Here is a 16,329-nt window from a genome sequence, read left to right on the forward strand (position 1 = left end):
CCGCTCGCCGAGGGAAGAGCCGGAGAAGCCCCGGCGGGACTGGCGGGGCCTCAGGCAGGCAGGCGGCAGTAAAAGCTCGCTTAGCCTGCTGCGGCTTTCTCTGCCTGAGGAACTTGTACTTGCCCTTCAGAACTAAGGGCTTCTTCCTCTTCCCCCTTTGTTTTTACCGGTGGCATAGTAAAAATGAAATATTTCGGTGCATATCTTCTTTCTTTTAACAGCTGCTCTCAACACAGCCTCTCTTGAGTGCGAATTAGGTAACTAATTGTAGCGTTCTGACTGTAGCTACCAAAACTATATAGTCCTAGAAAGACCAGCCGACCAAATAGCCCTAACCAAGAAATCCTATCAGAGATAAAGCGTGTTCCTCTTGTACACCTCTTGTCTGTTTCACCGCGAGTGAAACCCATCAGCGAGCGCCCCTTCTTTGTTTGCTGATTCATGCCCTGCGATCTGGATACAAACGCAGCATTTTGCACGTGAAACTTACGGCCGAAAATACGATGGTCCACAGAAAAGTTTTCTTAAAAACAAACAAGTGCTTAATGCATAGATTTCTATGGGCATTTAATGGAAGAAAGGAATGACCTTGCTATAGTGTACTTTGTTAAAGTGAGCAATGTGCCCTGTACTTCATCTGCTTCAGAATTCAAAGCATTTGGTTTAGAATTCAAGATGTTGCAACCCTCAAGAAAGAGGGGAGGGTAAATTGGAAATGTTAGCATTTTAAGTGCTTTGTGTGATTTTTTTTTGCAGGCTTGCAAGGATTTTTACTGTAGAGAAGAAAAGCTAATGTTTAGCTGTTTGTCTTCAGAACAAAATTCAAAAGAACAGTGTATTTTATGGCTATAGCTTGGGGCTTTGTTAGCAGTATGTAGACGTTTACGTGACCAACATTTGCACCGACTTTAATGGCTTTTAACTGGGGTTTCTGTGATTGTCTGTACAAAATGTAACAGTGTCTCAAACTTTAGCTTGAGGCGTATCTTGAAGTTCCAAAGTGAGTGGGACATTATGGATTTGCTTACCTTTGAGTTTTGTATAGAAATCCAACAAAATAAGATGCAAGAAATGCATTCTTTTCTGAATGCACGTGTTCTATTTTAATTTTTTTCTGTGTCTTAGGAAATTATTTTTTCTAAAATCTTGATAAAAGACTGAACATTTTGCTGGATAAGAGTTGGCATTTTGAATTAAAAGAAAACGTGGCTTTGGATATTCTTAGCAGGGTAGTGTGTTTTGTTGATTTAAAACTTGATTCCCACTTGTATGGTTAAACCTAATATGCCTTTATATCAGGCTTTCCAATGACTGTATTTTGGGTTGTGTGTGAAGTTAGAGTGATAAGAAACTGGTATGATGGAGAATCAACAAGTGCTTTGTTCCTGTGAAATTTCTAACTTCAGCCTTGAGGGCTTTTAGCAAATTTACACTGTTAACAAGTATGGAAATGCCTGAGATTAAGTTGTAGAAAGTATCTTTTTTTCTTCTTTTTGTTGGGCTGGACGTGCTCATTCTTGCTTTATTTAATGGAGCTTAAGGCTTTATACTAACAGTAGGGTATTTCAGGTGAGAGTTTTGCATATAATTTTTTTTAATAAATATCCTATAGTGATATGCTTTTCCATAGGAGCTTTACTGCCTTTAATTGTGATTTTCTTTTGTGCACAGGTGTCATTGTACATACCTCTCATTGCCAATTTCTTGCCAAAGCTGAAAATTAATTCCTAATTCAGCAGTAAAGAACTAGCATTTCCTTTTAATATATAGGGTACAAGTGCTGATAGGCAGCTTAATCAAATTTTTTTAAAAGCTTGTCTAGTGTCAGTAGGAAAGATTTTATTTTATTTTTTCTAATTACTCTTTTATAATTAAAGCTAAGGCAAAGACATGTCCTTAGGAAGAGGATAGCTATCAGATTGGATATGGGCTGGAATTTATCTCAGACAATACAGACCAGGATAGAAATTTTCGCTTTGACCCAGGGGAATATTTACCTGCAAACAAATCTTCAGTTGGCATGCTTCTAGATTAAATATTCACCTCCACTGGCACTTGACATTGAAATTGGTATTTATATATGGGGAAAAAACCAAACAAACTCCAACATCCTAGTATTTTTAAGTTTGTTTGCTTCCAAGCAATTGATTTGTATGCATTTGTCTATAATGTTAAGACTAGTAGAGAATGTGCTTAGGGTTTTTTCACAGTGGGGTTGGCCAGTTGCTGGAGACATTGATGGCAAAGGTGGGGTTCTGTCTGTGGCTCTGCAGGGTTTCTCCAGGGTGACACTGAGTCTGCCTTGGGCTGGGTGCCTCTGGCAAGGGGCTGTCACTGTGCTGTGGAGGGCACCTCGACTGGCAGTGGCTTTGCCACCTGCCTCGCTGGCAGGCAGTGACAGTGGCTGGCACATACTGCTGTTCCTGCTGCCTTGCTTCCCTGCACAGGTGCTGATGCAAAAGTATTTCATTTGAATTAGTGTCTGACATAAGGGACTGTGCTGTAAGTATTGGGGTGTTGCAAGAGCCTTTTTCTTTCTAGTGCATGCAGGGCTATGTGTACGCAACATAAAATTTCAAATACTGTAGAGGTCAGGAGGGGTTTTTATCTCACCCTATTTAGAAGCCCAGTATCTTGCCTCAGTAGAGGTCTCATTTCTTTAACTTCATAGTTACCTTTTAAAACTATACTATCATTTTTGGGTAACTTTTTTTTCTGTTTTGCCAGTTAAGATCTCTAGCTGGCTCCCAGCAGTTCTGGGAACATGTATTAGTCATCAGAAGGTGGTTGAGGGGATAATAGTGACTTGTGCAGGGTAATGGTTAGTGTTTTTTAGCAGTTGCAGAAAGTAATTGCAAGTTGAAGTAACTGCAGGCCACACTTGGAAGTTGCTGAAGTATCGGAATTGGTGAAATGTCAGAGGTGGAGTTGACGCAGCAAACTTGTCATTAAAGGTCAGCTAGAAAGGTTCTGACTGCAAGCACTTTCTCAGCACCAAGTCTTTGCTCTCAAATTTTGAGTAATGCCCTGATCAAAGAAGTATCTTTATGAGCCCTACATCACACCCCTGCTTGGCACACAGAAGTAAGTTTAGCAGGAAAGAGGTGGCATTGGGAACTTCCCTCTTGCAGCAGGCTTCTTCAGCCTGCTCCTTCTGCACAGAGCCAGAGCAGCTTTGAGAGCAGAACTTGAAAAGAAATACAGGAGAAGTGCTGGACATGCAGCTCCTGCCCTGTGAGCAGGGAAGAAGGAATAACCAGACATGACAGCCATTAGTCACAGCTCTTTATTGCATGGTGAGAAGATGCCCTTGTGCATCATAAAAACAGGATTTAGACATGTCTTCTTGCTTTGCTCTACTCTTCCAGCATCTTTTTTGTTCTTTGTATGTTCTAAAAATGCATGAATTTGTTGGGGTTTGCCCTTGTTTGCCTGTGAAGCTCTTCAGAAGCATTTAAAACCATGGGAATATCCACAGTCTAATTTCTGATTCCTATGAAATGCATCAAAGGGAGTGTTCACTTCCATGAGAACCTGATTTGAGTTGACCCTTCAGGTTTTTGCGTGATTTGACGTATTTGGTAAATAAATGCCACAATGTCTTGAGCATTAAGGTATTTTTTGAGATTGCTTTTCTTAGATAATAGAGGTGGAAAAATCAGAGCTGCAGGTGTCACCCTGAGTGGTTTGCACTGATGGTGTGCAGTTTCTGTGCTGGGGTTATGCTGTGTGTGTGGTGGCAGAGTGGCCCTGAGGGCTGCTGGGCAGGGGTTTGGCAGGAGCTGGCCAGTGAGCTGATCCAACTGAAAACTAACTGGGGATGGAAAAAGTTTTCTATCAGGTAACCACCAAGAATTATGTCCTGAAGCAGATACTGGGGCAGAAAAAGCAGCCTGATCCTTCAAGGAAGATCATCCCTTTTAGCAGCAGCCCACGGTTTGACTGGCTTAAGAGCAAGTGAAACCATGCCCAACACAGTAGTACTACAGACTGAATCAATATTAAAATTAGAACAATTTGTTGTTTTGGCTTTAGATTTGATCTTAATGTATGGAAACAAACTCCATGTCTTCCAGTGTTTCTGCTTGCTTTCAGCTTCAGAGTCTTGAATGATTATTTATGAACAACATTAAACTGAAGAAAACATCTAATGGCTTTCACTGAAGAAATCTTCTATTTGCCTATCTTCACAATATTCTATGCATTTTTGCAGTCAAGGAAATCTTTAGGCATGCAATGACATGAAAAATTGCTGAGAAGAAAAAAAAAATATTGACAAACTTTTTTTTTTTAAAGGATGCAGTTCAAACTTTTAAAAATATCACTCTCTACTATAATGTTTTGTTAGAATTTTGTTCAGTGGGGACAGAGCTGTGCTCCTGGTCCTGCTGTGGCAGGGTCACTTGTCCTCTCCACCTTTCTGGGAAGTGTGCCCCAGCTCCCCCAGATGTACATGTTGCGTGTCACAGAGCTCTGGCATGAGAACTTTGTCCTGTGCAGCTTGCAGGCTGCAAGAATGGTCACACCTACTTAAGAGTGTGGGCTTGCACGGGAGTTGCAGAGGGCTAAGTGAAGGCAGAGACTTGGAGCATGTTGACACAGTAGGTTAGTAAATGTGGATTAGTAGGTTAAACAAGCTGGCATTTAGTCTTGAGTAAGAGCAGTGTGCTTGTGTAGTCACAGCATGGAAGCTGAGATGCTGTTAACTCTCTCTTGGGCTCGCTCCCTGCTGATTTATTTGGCCATACCTCACACTGCAGCCCAAAAAAAGCATATTTTGTTAAAATTAAAATAAAAGTTGTCAAATAAGATTATGGGAAAGGTTAAAAGATGCTGAAAAGTAATAAAATAATTTTGTTCCTGTTTGTGTATTCTGTTGTGGTGGGAGGAATATTTTTCATGCATGAAGGATCCTGTTATTTTGGTTGGCAGTATTATGTGGAAATAGTATCCTCCTGGATGGTTCTTTTTTATGTATAAATAGCTGAATTAGCATAGCTAATGCTTAGTAAGTGTATGTGGAATTAATCAGTCCTAAAACATAAGCATTAGTGGAATGAACTAGATAATTCAGTGGTTTAAGATAATAGCTGCTTTCAGAGTAACTATTATCTTTTTGGCTTTAGATTGTTCCCCGCACAGTTATCAAACAAATACAAATCTCCAGGGTTTAAAAAGGAGAATGAAACTGAATTGCAAACACTGGAGACCTACAATATGTAGCTTTTTCCAGAGTACTTTTCACTATGAGTTGGAGTGTATTACTAAAAAAATCTGTAAACTTTATTTCTGTGGGTTCAGGCAGGCCTAACCTAGCATTGCTGCTCCTGATGTGTTACAAAAAGCTGGAAGTGTTACCCAGTGATAACCAGAGAAGAGCTTTGGCATGGATCTGCAAGGGACTGACAGCTGATGTGGCAGAGGCTCTCTGGTTGTGTTGGTGCTCATGTACTTTTGCTGAAAAACCTGATTTTTTTTTTTCTTAAATTGTGTCTTATAGCAAATAAAAATTCCTCTTTCTGAGGTGGCTTTGATTGTTATCAGTTCTTGATTGATTAATGCCTTTATTCTGAGGAAGAAGGAAGTAAATGGGCAAAAATGCAACGTACTTGTAATTTGTGACACTGCTGTCACTTAGTCCCAACCATATTCAAATCTTGTTTTCCTGTCAAGTATTTGCAGCACTTGCAATATTTGTAATACTGGGAATATCCATGATCAGTCACTATTGCTATTTACAGGGCTATGTTTCTTTACCTAAAAACTGTTACTTTGTAGCAAATAGTAGGAAAAGAAACCTGAAGATTTTTTATGCTTCAGAGACCCCATCTCTAGGAATATCAGATAAGTAATCTGTTTATGATACAAAATGTATCATAAGTATTTAAGCAACTTTGATAGATACATCCCTTTTGAGTGTTCAAAATTTGGCAAACATTCCACACAGAAGTGTGCTTCCCTGCAGGGTCCTTTGAGAAGGAAGGAAAAAGCATCCTTACAGAAAGGCATTTTTCCTGCTAAGCAAATTCCATGCACACGTGCATGTGAGTTATCAACAGTGACTGTGATAGTTCCATTTTGAGTAGGACTTCTACATAAAATACCTTCAAGGTGAAATTTTAGAAGGTCTTAGCCCGCCTATGCCAACCAAAGTGTTCTGTTCAGTGATTGATTTTTCTCTGGGAAGTAGTAGCATCATGTAACACTGTTAGCCAGTGTTTGTGCTTGCTTTGCTTCAGTTCTGAAATCTGCTCCGTGGTTTGGCCTAAATAAAGGTGAGACTTAATTCCTCCCTTTTCTGGGGAGTTTTCCATTTTAGGTGTAATAGTCCCAGGATTAGCAACTGAAATTATGTTTGAAACTGGCTTCAGTTTTATGTATTCATTTCTGCAGAAGCAACCTAACTGCATCTTTATAAAATATATGTGCAGTGACACATAGAAATGTCTGCCATGGTGTTCAAGAGTTCTTCCCTGTCATGAATTAAATCTGTTTCATTTCACAATTACCTCATAGGGCATTTGTGGGAACTTGTTGATAGTGTCCTTGCTAAGGAGAGTGCGGCAACACTTGGTGACAGGTCTGCAGTCTGAATTGTCTAAAAGACTGTCTTTGCAAAATAACAAATGTTAATATTGGTGTTACTACAGCTCTTGAGAAGCAGTGTGTTGCAGGACAGTCAAGCAGCAGCCACAGCAGCTGGAAAGGTGTGAGCAATGCTTTCCACCCACACCTTGTTTACAGCTGTTACTTCATCAGGGCTGTTTAACTGCTAACACAACAAAACAAAAGACCTTAGCTAAAGAACCCGTCAGTTTGATTGTATTTATACTCAGTCCCCCTTTTTGAGGGTGGCTGTTGACTTTCACCAGCATAGATACTTCTTTCTGCTCTCTGGCTTGTGTTTTCTCCGACACACAGTGGGCAGATATTCCATTTATTTCTCACTAGTTCCTCCTGTGAAGTAACCGAATTGGAGGCTGTGACTAATGTGTGATGAGTAGTTGTAGATACCACCTTCCAGGCTGGCTGTGTGGGAGCCATGTGCTCTGTCCTTGAAATCAAGCAGGTAGCTTAGCTGTGTCTAGAGTATGACTGGTCTTTATGGAGATGGGTTAGTTCTTTTCTATGCAAAAAAACCCCAACCAAACCAAACTGGAGTGGACTTGGTTCCACCTGGAGTAAATATGAGCTGTTCTAGAGATGTTCCTCTAGTACCACAGCTGCAAGCAATTGCAGAAGCTGTGGAAGCTTCTTAGTGGAGGTAAACAAAAGCAGGATTTTGATTGCTGCTGTTGCAAGTGCTGTGTTGGATCAAGTTCATGATTAGAGAGCTTTAGTCTCACATTCCTAAGAAAAAGTGGATTTTTAAACATACCAAAACCAAACCTTGTGTCTGTTCTTGCTTACATGACAGAGGAGAGGCAGAATGGCTGTGAGATGGTATCCTGTGCAGCAGGGAGGGTAACATTGGTATTGCAGAGCTGGGATAAGGGTGCCTTCTGCAGGAGATGCTGCCCAGGGGGATGGATGAAGCATGAGGGCTGTGCAAGCACAACCAGCTGCTCCTGCCCTGCTGTGGCAGAATGAATACTCCCACCTGGAGTACTGGAATGAATACTCCCACCAGAAGGCTTGTTTCTTAGAGGCTATTTTTTTTTTTCAAGGGAGGGAGCAGATTGTCATTCTTTGGTTTTGGATAAGAAGATACAGAGGGACAGTAGCTCTTCAAGGTCAGTTTAGCTTGGAGTGAAGTTCACAGTTGGTGTTTTACTGAATGGGCTCTGGTATGGAGGGGTAATAAAGCAGCAGCCACATAGGGCTGTGAGTAAGTGGAAGGAATTCCTATACCTGAAATACCAGAAAACTAAGATAAGGCAGTGAGTTGGTGAGTCTGTTTCAAAACAGGTTTTCCCTTTATCTGAATCTCTGTGTCCTGTGACTTGGCGCGATAAGAGCTGGGAAATAGCGCTGTGTACGCCAGTGCTGGTGCCTCCCCCTGCTCTGGGGTAGGCACGTTTCTGCTCAGCACAAAAATGCTCAGATCCTGCTTTTTCCAGCAGTGCTGAAAGGGAAGGCTTTCCCTGCAGGGTAGATGAGTGTTTTGGGAGAAGGAGGTCCGTATTTCTTTGGGAAAGGAAATTATTACTACAGGCCAGGTTTCTATTTTTCTTGATGGAGTTTTGCATAGTGGCACTTACGATAGATTGGCTTAGAATAGCACAGAATGAGATCAAAGAAATGGTTTGTAGTGTGGTATTTTTGATGTTACAAATTAGATATTTATGAGTCCTGGGGGAAGGAAATGCACAGCACAATGAAGCAGCTAGTACAAAAATTTAAGAAACGTTCCAACACTTATTTACAGGGATAATGTCTAACTTGATTTCTAGATAACAGAAACTAGAGATTATTAATTTGTGTGCCAGGATTTGAGATTAGTATAATTTTGTAAGTAAACATTGCATGGTACAAGATAAAATGTATCCATAAAAGAGGAGGCTATTTTGCTTTGCCTGATGTTATCTCACTTAATGATTTCAGTGCTTTTCTGTTTTGCTGCTGAAATGGTACTCTAGAATTGATGAGATTATAGCAATCTTAGAGTAGAAACTTCTTTCCTCTAGGGCAAAAACGTACTTGTTAAAAGCATGCCACAAACAAAAACCCGGTTAATTCAGTTGGCCAAATAAACAATAAATATTTAAGATATTGGAAGGTTGCCATAAGTGTCAGATTGAAAGTATGTTGGTACTACTGAATTCAGATTCTTTGTAGCAGAGGAGATGTGCTGCCAGTAATGGGGAATGTTGGACTTCGCCCGTGTTGTTGCAGTCTAAAGATTGAATGTTTCGCAAACTTGGATTTGTTCACGTGTTACTAGAAAAGTTTATGTTTTGGAAATAGAGCTTGGATATAGAGAAGTAAGCTGTATGAATTGGGGCCTAAATTCTGAAAAAAATATTTCTAAATATATAGACATTTCTTTGAGCAGGAATTAGCGCCATCACTCTGACAAGAGCAGTTAAAAAAAAGTGGTACTGCGTAGAGGGAGAGGTGCAGAGAGTGATGGAGAATCTGAGATTGCTGTGAGTGCTCTTTTTTTTCTCTTTTTCTCTCCTTCCTCTCTCCCTCTTTCTGTTTACAAGCCTCCACACCAACTTGCTTACCTGCCACATAACTGCTGGTACCTGTCTGTGCAAATGAGTTTGCACAGTACTCCAGGAAAGCCAATGTTTCAGATGGTTACATGTTTCTCTGTGATCTCCGTTCGTTCGCTGGGCTTTGTGATGTTTTGGATAGCAGTACTTTTGTCTGAGCATGACTGTGGTTATCATCATTCATTGTGTTGGGCAGATCAGTGACAATTAATGCTGCCCTCTTTTTGTAGATTTGTGCATTAAGGACATAAGGTTAAAGAAGAGTGTTCCAAGTGGGAAGTCAGACTGAACTTAAAAGTCAGAATTAGGGTTGTCCTTCAAAACTATATTGAAATCATACGGGTAGTAAGATGGAGGAGGTCACAGTCTCTTCCAAGTTAGAACTCTGAAAAGGTGATTCTTCCTATAAAAGCAGTTGGTTGGTATTTTGAGTTAACTTTATTTTCTTTGTGTATCTCTCTCTTATTTTTATGGGAAGGCTCTGAATCTTGCTTCTTGAGAAATTGTATGCATTTAAACACTGACCTTGCTACAGCACTTAGGGTACAGCCCACAAGTGTTAATTAACCTTTAGGCAGTGTGGGATGATGAATTTCATTTCATTTAACAGATGAAGAGTGTCGTTAAAAAGAGATTAAGGTCAAAAGCATCTGCTAATTACCTAATTTTCTAATTAAGTAGTCGCCTAATTTGAAATTAGAAAAGCTTGTTTGTCAAAGTGCATAAGAAGGACTGCCCTGTACATGTCAAAGCCTGACTGCTCCTGGTGGGTTTGCCTGTGAGAGCCAAGCACTTTTCCTCACTGAGGTCTGGGGTTTTGGGTTAGGCACAGCATGGAGGCTCCTCTGCAGTGGGGCTTTGGGAGTGCAGGAGAGATGCTCTCCTATTCTTGGTGTCCTGCTGTGGCCACCCTGGAGCCCCAGGCAGTGGCTGGCTTTGTCGGACAGAGCTAAAGCCTGTTGAGTTTCTCCATACAGTAGCTTGGTACCATTTGCTTTTGGTGCAGGGAGCTGAGTGGTGGCTGAGCCCTTGGTGAAGAGGAAGTCTTTTAAAATGTGTTCCCTCTTCAGCATATGAAAAGTTGTTTTCTTAGAAAATTTTAGCTAGATCAGTTTGGGCATTAGGGAGGATGGGAATTAACCTACATCATTTCTTGCTCGCTTAATTTGTCACTTTTAAATTAGCATTTTAGAATGGAAGTGTTCTAACACTTCTTGCACAATATGAAACATTTCCAGTGAAGGACTACTGATCTATGTGTGCTAAAGTGTTAATGCATGTGTAACTTGCAGGAGCAGTTTATTGCAGCTGTCTCTGGTTTCTGTGTGAATTTCCAAGCCTCTGTGTTAGAAAAGATGCCCCCTGCCCCTCTCCTTACTGTGACATGAAGATGGGGCAGCACCAAATATTGTAAGAGCTTGGGGTGGCTGGGATAGCTTCTGGGCCATTTATATGGGGGATCCCAAGTGGGTGCCCATAGCCACTGTGGATTCTGTCTGTGGGGTGTGGAGGTCACTGATTTATAGCAGAAGCAATATTTTGGAAGGGGAAGGGTTTGTCTTGTGGGTTCAAGGCCAAGCATTGAAGAGCAATATCAGTAGCATCAGGAGGCAAGCAATGTTAGGGGAAGAAAAGTACTTAAAAACCACAAGGCTTTTTAAGCAGTGGGTGGGGAAAAGCCCATGAATGGTCTTATTCTTGAGATGTATCTCAATGGAGGTGGAGCTGATAGGAAGCTGGGGAAAGATATGAGGCAGTGCCTGCATAATTATCTCCCTCTTCAAGTAATCAAAAGGACATCTGTGTCAAATATGAGAAACATCTGTGTTTGTTCTGTTTTTGCAGTCTGCCTATCAAAGCTAGTATCAGCAAGTATGAAATATAAAATTTTTGTGCCTGGTAAGTTATACAGTTACTGGAAACTTAGGCAAGCAGAACACTCGTGTTGATCAAATACGGTGTGGGTGGGGCTGTGCCCTGTGAATCTCATACTGATATATTTCTAGATTATCTGTATTAAAACTGAGTGTTTGCAGCAGCAGATACACAAGCTTATTACAAAAATATTTTTATTTTCTGTAATTTGTGGTTATTATTGGGTTATTTTTTGTCAGGATGTTTTTGTGTCATCTTTTTATCTTTCTCCTTCCTTGCTTTTTCATGTCAGAAAAATAAAAATATACAAAAGCCTATGTGCACAAATCTGTCTAGCATATACAAGTAGAGCTACTAATTGTTAGATGTGAAGTGGTAAATCATCTTACATGTCAGAATAATTCTTTCAAATAAAGTTGCTTGAAAACATGGATCATGTTCTTTATAATGTAATGATGCAGGCTCACAGACATGAGCATGCTTCAAACTGACCCTAAAGCAGTCCACAATACCAAAGGCCAGTAGCAACTGTTGCATTGCAGAATATTCATGGGCTTCAGCAAAATACTCTCATGGAGCATCTACAGACAAGTAAAATACTGCTTGCTGTGGACTTGTGATCAGAATGGTTTGTGGAATGGCTAGTGTAGAGTAATATATCTTTTTTATTATTATTATTAACTACTTATAGGGGATAAAATTAGATGGGTGTATGAAACATTAAAAAAAATCTCATGAGCTGTGCAAGGAAGACAGTCTGGTTGATGTGATGGTCCTCGTGCAGCATCAATCCTGAGCAAATGAGTGGAATGTGACAATGTATTCTTCCTGAAAACCTGAAGAAATGTCTTTGAAGGAGACAAATTTAAGGTTTAGCTAGTGTTGGAAATGTTAATATACTGCACTGTCTACAGTCAGTGACTTACCTGTACCTATCTCAGAACATCTGCATTGTTACTCTAAAAAGAAAATGAAGAATTTACACTTTTGTCACCAGTAACAAGTGTGAGATCAAGCAGTGCATTGGTTTTAATTTGGTGTAGGAAAACTGGAAGATTAGGGAAAAGAATGAAAAACTAGCAAAGGAAGCCAAAGATATGTGAGGTAATTGACAGAGTTAAAGGCCAGAGTCTTGCACTTGCAGGAAGGGAGAGCTGGGGAGAACTTCCCACTCCACTTCCATGCCATTAGCTCTAGGTTCTAGGATAATGCAGTATCAATTGGGTTGTGGGGGAGCTCTTTGAATCTTCTGTGCTCACGGTGTGTGCCTTAATTACTATTCTTGGATTCTTTCCATGACTCACATCCTTTACAAAACCGAGATAATTTGTGCATGTGCTGGCATTTGGAGGAGATACTGTGAGCAAAAGCATGGAGCTTTAATTCTACCTTTTTGTTGTTGTTGTTGAAAATTCTGAATTACAGATATGGAACATAATTCTTGATCTTCACACCTTTTATAAGCTACTCTTAAGACAGATGATCTGCAGAAAACTGCAGAGAATTTTCTTTCTCGTAATGTGTAGGAAAAATAAATTTGTCTGGTATCTCTCTGGAAATATAAGCCTCAACCAGAGTCAAAATTTTCAGGGCTCTTTAGAACAAAAATTGGAAGTTATACAAATACATACTTTCTCTCACACGTGAGCAGATCATGGTTCTTATGAGAAAAGGTTCCCTGGGGACAGTTACCTCCTGAAATTGTCAGCCAGATCTTTATACCAGTCCCAGTTATTTCTGCTCCTTTTCCCTAGTAAAAGACTCTTACCACTTTGAGCAAAATACAGAAAATGCTGTGGGTGCCTTAACAGCCAGGGGTTTAAAATTACCTGTGGTTTATGTGGCTTTATTGGATAAAACATAGGATTTTCCACCCCGTGGTTGAAATTTCCATGGGCTGGAGTTTGTAGAATTTGTTTTTCTGAAATGCTGCTTATGTCTAAAATGAATTCCATACTTAGATTTAGTCAAAGCTGGGAGGAATTGACTCAGAGGGGCAATAATGGATGCTCTGGATTAGTTGAGGGTGCCTAGAATAGATGGTTCAGTAGTAGGATATTTTTTTTTTTCAAATGTAGCCAGTTAAACATTCTCCTAGGCAGCAAATGATGAAGGGTGATGCTGTTCAATTGCTGGTACCCTCACATGCCTGCTAGATGAAATATGAGGAGTGATATGTGGTTTGGAAGGTTTGTTAAGTACCATCACTGTGTCCTGGATACTCCTTTTGGAGCTCCTGGCCCAGGCTGAGGGGCAGTTTGAATTGCTGCCTTGATGGATCTGCTAGGAGGGGTTTGGTGCCTGTGGCTGTGAGGAGTCCCACAGAGTCACCTGTCTGTTCCGTGCTGTTCATTGACTGTCAGAAATGAACCCCCATTTCTAGAGTCATCCCTGTGTCTCGTGAGTACCAAATACAAGAATCCCATGGATATCCCTTCTTGCCCCAAAAGCAAGGGAAGAATTGATAAATAGCTAAAAATAAAAAGTCAGACTGTTGAACTATGAAAAATAACAGAACATCTTCTTTTGAAAGTTGTAGTACTGTATGATTAGACCTAGAATGTTTTTGCTGTCATTGAGTGCCAGTACTCTTACCTTAAACCAGTTTTTAAGACTGAAATACCTTGGATTCGCATCTATGTGGATGTCTCCCCACTACTACCAGTGAGCGCTGTAGATAGTGCTTTCTTTACACACTGGATCTTGTTCCCAGCATGTCCCTTAAAGGCATAAATCACCAACAGCTTAGAAAACATGACCAGCACATCAGAAATGGTGATGTTTGGTTATAATAAGAATAACCAGATAACTAAAAAGGTATTTTTAAAATAAATCAAATTAATGAATCAATAGTTGACTGTGCTTACAAATTACTTGCTCTGTTTACCTAACTGTTTTCCCTTTTAAAATAAATTTCCCTCTGGTTTAATAAAAGAAGAGCAGCTTGTGGAAGGCCTGGATAGATGCATGTCTCTGTCAGCACAAGGGAAAGGATAGATGTTCAGGAGTGGGAGAAGAGGAAGGGAGGAGATGGAATTTTCCTTCCCATTGACTGACTTTGTTCTTGCATAAGAGCTGTTTCCTCTCTGAGGGAGGAGGGCATGTCCTTGAAGGAAGGGTTTTGGTTTTTTTTGCTTGAACTTCTTTTGAAGTAGTTCTTTAGATTATAAAATATTTTTTAAATGAAAGAGTAATCTGGAGGATATTTTGAAAACTTCTGTGAAGAAAAGGTGTAATTGTACAGATTTGTCAGAATGATCTCATGGATTCCAGCTTTGTTTACTTTCAGGGCATCTTCTTTTAAGATAATCCCTGCTGAGTTACTTTTCAAGACACTGCCAAGAAGGGCATGTTGGAATTCAGTTGAATATTTGCTGTAATGGGTGAGATATTTGGATTGGGAATTATTAGTTTTAATTCTCTAACAGTTGCCAGGGTGATATATGGTTGTCATCACTTGAAACAGATGCTACTTCTGTAGAATGATAAAGAACAATGAAGTGTCTTCCAAGTGTGCTACTGTATTCTTTGATCAACCAAATTAGTCTTGATTTCCCAGTGACTTCCTTGCCCTCCAGCTTCTTTCAGTGTTTCCTGTGCCCTCTGTGCAATGCAAAGCAGCCACTGGTGTTTGGAGCCTCCCATTGTACAACAGGACACATTGCTTTGCCTGGTTTGGAATCAGCTGGATGGCTCAACCTTCTTGGCCTGCTCCTCATGCCCCATTTCAATTTCTGAGAAGCTGTTGGGTTGAAGTTGAGTCTGAGGGTCCTTCTGCCTGTCTGTGCTGTGCCAAGGCTTCAGCTCCCTGAGGAGAGCATTGGTCCGCTCCTCTGCCATCTCATCAGAGGTGTTGAGGAGGTCAGAGCATTGCAGCTCACCCTCACAGGGCAGTTGTTCTTCCAAGTTCTGATTACTGACATGACTGTGCCTTTGGGAGCTGCAGCAGCCAGCTAATGTGGCTGCAGCACCCCAATTTTGGGGTGCTGGGATTCATCAGCAACAATCTGGTCAATGTTAGTAGTTCATGGGAAATAAAGATGTCCAAGGATGTGCAGAGCATTTGCTTCTGTGCTCATCAGAGAGACTGATCAGCAGTGGAGCCTTTCCTGGTTTGGTAATTACTCTTGTTTGGACTCTACACAGAGAGCACAGTAATATTTGGCTTCTAAAGTGATGATTTGACATAGCTACTCATTCCTTTTACAAGTGTTTTATAGTGATCTGCTGTATATTTATGCAGCCTGGGAGCGTATCCATAATTTATCCATTATAATGGATAATATCTATTAATTGAAGACTTTGGCCAACAAAAAAAAGCAAAAAAATTAAGCTGGGAGGGGTTTCCCCCCCCCCCTTTTTTTCCCCCCTCTTCTTTTTTTAAGGAAATGTCAAACTGCTTTTTTCTGTTTGGACTGCTACTCAGTGTAAGAGAAGTTAAAAAGTTTATAGTATTTTGCAAATAATTATTCTCTGGAGTGTTCATTCTCTCTGGTCCACTGCAGCTAATACTTGCAGGATAGTAGAAATATGAATTATATGGTATTTTAAGTCCATTTGCTTTCCTGAAGTAAAAGCTTTTCTTCATGGATTAATGTACATTTACCTTGGTTCCTTTTTGTATGCCACATAGGTGTGGATGCACGTAGGAACTTTTCCCAGCTCATTAAAACTGATGCAGGGTTATGTTTTGAACATGAAGGTTTTAATAAAAGAATCTTACACAGTCCTTCCCAGCCTGGACTAGGTGTCACAGGTCTGGGTTTGTAAAGTCCTGCTGAGAGAGCATTAGATGTGCTGGGCTGTGGAGTTATTAAAATCAATTTTCTGTGTATAGGGAGGTACAGTTATTGATGGTGGGATTAAAGGTATTTTTGTTGAGTCCTAATCTGTTGTCTCTGGGTCTTGATTTGATTATGTACCTTATTAATTAATTAATTAATTCCCCTGCAGTTCTTTTCATCAGCCAGAATGAATATAGTACTAACCATGAAGTGTGCACTTCTGCTTTTGCATTAACCAAATAGTGAACTAAAAATATATGCAAAACTATGATTTAGGGGGCTGGATTATTATTGTAACCTTAAGTGTTCTTTTCAGTTCAATAATAATTTTGGATACATTTCATTACTAAAGGGTTTTTAAGGTTTTTTACTAATTAATTGTAGGAATTCTGTTTGTATTGTGAAAGTATTAATTATGATGCTTTATTTTGGTTGATTCAATTCTTGGTTGTTCAGTAGTGAGTATCATGTTTTAACTGAGTGGAAGTTGGCATTAAACTCCTTAATCT

At 40.1% G+C, this 16,329-nt stretch overlaps 1 protein-coding gene across 1 annotated transcript in view; it reads left to right on the forward strand.

The window, feature by feature from the left end:
- EML4 (EMAP like 4) overlaps positions 1–16,329 on the forward strand; it is an 87,742-nt gene that overhangs the window by 862 nt on the left and 70,551 nt on the right. The window lies entirely within an intron of this gene.

The sequence above is a fragment of the Geospiza fortis genome, unplaced genomic scaffold (assembly GCF_000277835.1).
Source record: "Geospiza fortis unplaced genomic scaffold, GeoFor_1.0 scaffold41, whole genome shotgun sequence".
In the NCBI taxonomy this organism is placed as follows: domain Eukaryota; kingdom Metazoa; phylum Chordata; class Aves; order Passeriformes; family Thraupidae; genus Geospiza; species Geospiza fortis.